The following is a 2,722-nucleotide window of genomic DNA, read 5'->3' on the forward strand; positions in this document are numbered from 1 at the left end:
AGGAAGCACCAACTTCCAAAATATGATTCCACCTTAAATATGTTGCTTCAACAGATGATGGACATTACAATTTCTTCAACTTCCTTCTTGTATTTTACTCCTTCAATGGATTATGATCTTCTCATAAATCTGTCTTGATCACATACCTTCCTTACAAATCTGCATATATTATTTATCGAATCTGCATATAATTTTTGCACACATATTCTGCACTTATTTCTCATATATGGACTGCATATATTCATCAATACAAATCTGAAACACTCTTCATAATTATCTGTCCTATATATATCCTTTATTTCCTCACATTCTTCCTTATTGCACACAACTCACGCTACATTCTTCACACTATCAAACATCAAATGATTTCCATGTACCTTTTATATAATTCACGATACATATTAAGTGACAGACCTTTTGGGAATAGGCATTAAACCTGCCTCTTCATCAAACTAACTTTATGATTACACCTTTAACTAATCATGCCTTCCTCCAAATTGCACCTCTTGATAAATATAATAAATTCACTATTACCAATCACACCCTTCCATCATATATCATTCAGATTTGTTAATATTTGTAGTTGACTTTCTATTAGACAAATCAATTCAAATCAACTATATAAAACTCTTTGTCATACCGTATCATAGTAACTTTTATTCACTGCAGATATAAACTTATTATTAATTCTGTTTATGACTTGTCAAAGTTGTGGTCTATAATGACTTTTCTAACACTATGAATTGAAGCGTTGCCTTCTCATATTCTTTAATTTGTATTACGTGAGTTTTCTATTTGCTGTGTGATCTCTGTGTTATGCCAGTTATTACTGCTGCCTTCTAACGTGATCCATGCCTTCAATCTGTTGAAATAATAGCTATGGTCGGATCCTTCAGGCCGACATAGCAAATTACAAATGTAGGAATGGCCTTTGGCCTTACACATTTATATATAATGATTTGTAAGTTATCTTGCCTATTAAAAGGAATCGTATTTATGTTATACGAATTTGTTCCTAACTATCTGTTATTGGTTAACAAATTGCATTAAGTGGTTAATATAAAACAATTATTTCATAAACCCGCCACCCCTTGGAAAGGTCATGATGAAGGATCACAGCCAACATTGTCAAGAAGACGTGTTATTTGATGTATCCCACAAATGGATACAAATAGTGCACCTTTCCTCTCACAAATATTAGATCAAAGCGACATATACACAGATCAGAAGACATATATACAGATTGGGTCTTCACTACAGCAAGACACATAAGCATATCGATATTATCTTCAGCATTGTGGATATTGTTCCCCATCATAAATGTGAACAAATTGAATTATATAGACTGCAATCTGGAATGTGTGAGTTGTGCGGGACATATTGTAGCAGATCGAAGTACATATAACATACTTGCAGATCAGACTATCATCTATAGCACTATCATGTTGTACGCAAGCAACTCAGGAAAGCATTGATGGTACATCCTACAGCAGTTTAGTTTGCATCTCCTTCAGTCTAAAGTGACTGGATCCATCTATAAGCTTCAAGGATTGAAGCAATTCACATTGGTCTTTGTGTCATTGTAACAACATTTTGCTATTCATATTTGATATATATATTGAAGATATAATTTTCGTGCTCGGGGGAGATGATAACCAAAGATGGACTACTCGCCGAAAACTCAGCGAGTAGATTCGACTTTTACGCCAAGTTTTTGGCAAAAACTCGGCAAGTCCGACTTAAAAACTCGCCCGTCTGCTTCCTGTAGCGTCCTAAAATTGCGACACTTGCAATTTCGACTGCATTTTGGTCTTCATGATGGCGACGCAACACGCAACCTGAATGGAGACCCCAAAACTTGCTCACGACACCAAAAACTGCATTTTTCAAGCACCATTGGCCTGAATCTCCTTGCACCCCGCTGTCCCGGAGGTGGGACCAGAGCGCTCTGGTCCCTCAGGACCAGGGCGCCCAGCGCCCTGGTCCCTGGGTCCTATTTTGGGCCCGGTTTCCTAAGTGATATCGGGTCTTTTTGATTGCAATTTGGAAATATACTTCCTTGGTCGGCCTAAGGTCGGGAAAATCAGTCTATCAGCCCTAATTGACAAGTATATAAACTACATTTTCCTCTCTCATTTGGGTAGATGGAAAAAAGGCAAAAAGCAAGATTCAAACATTCAAGCATTCAAGCATTCAAGCATTCAAGCATTCCTTCTAAGTCTCCATTCAAGGCTAAGTGTTGCATTCAAGACAAGGATTCAACCATTGAAGAGGAGATCACTTACTACATGCTACATACAACATACTACATACTACAACATACAACATCTAAACCTTCGCACATAAGGATACCAACATCCTTAGAACAAGGTATTAGTACTTGTTTTACATTATAGTCATTTACATTTACAGCACTTGCTCATTTCTTGGTTAATTCCAAAACCGGGGTTTGACCTAAAGGCAAACCCCTAATCCCTAACCCCCCATCGTCTTCGCTTTTCTGTGTGTAGGTTGCAGGTACGCGGCTGAAATTGAAGATCTAGAATCCTGGTGCAGAGACGAACCGATCCCCCTTCGTTTGACGGATTTTTCGGAGGACCGTGGCGCCGGGCGCCATCGTCCCGACAACTTTTGCTCAAATTTGCAGGACAGCGCCGTATCGACATTTTACTGCTAATTCCAGGTCCGCAGCTTCATCCTATAAACCTAAACTCAGTTTATA

This window comes from Cryptomeria japonica, chromosome 3, assembly GCF_030272615.1.
Source record: "Cryptomeria japonica chromosome 3, Sugi_1.0, whole genome shotgun sequence".
NCBI lineage: Eukaryota > Viridiplantae > Streptophyta > Pinopsida > Cupressales > Cupressaceae > Cryptomeria > Cryptomeria japonica.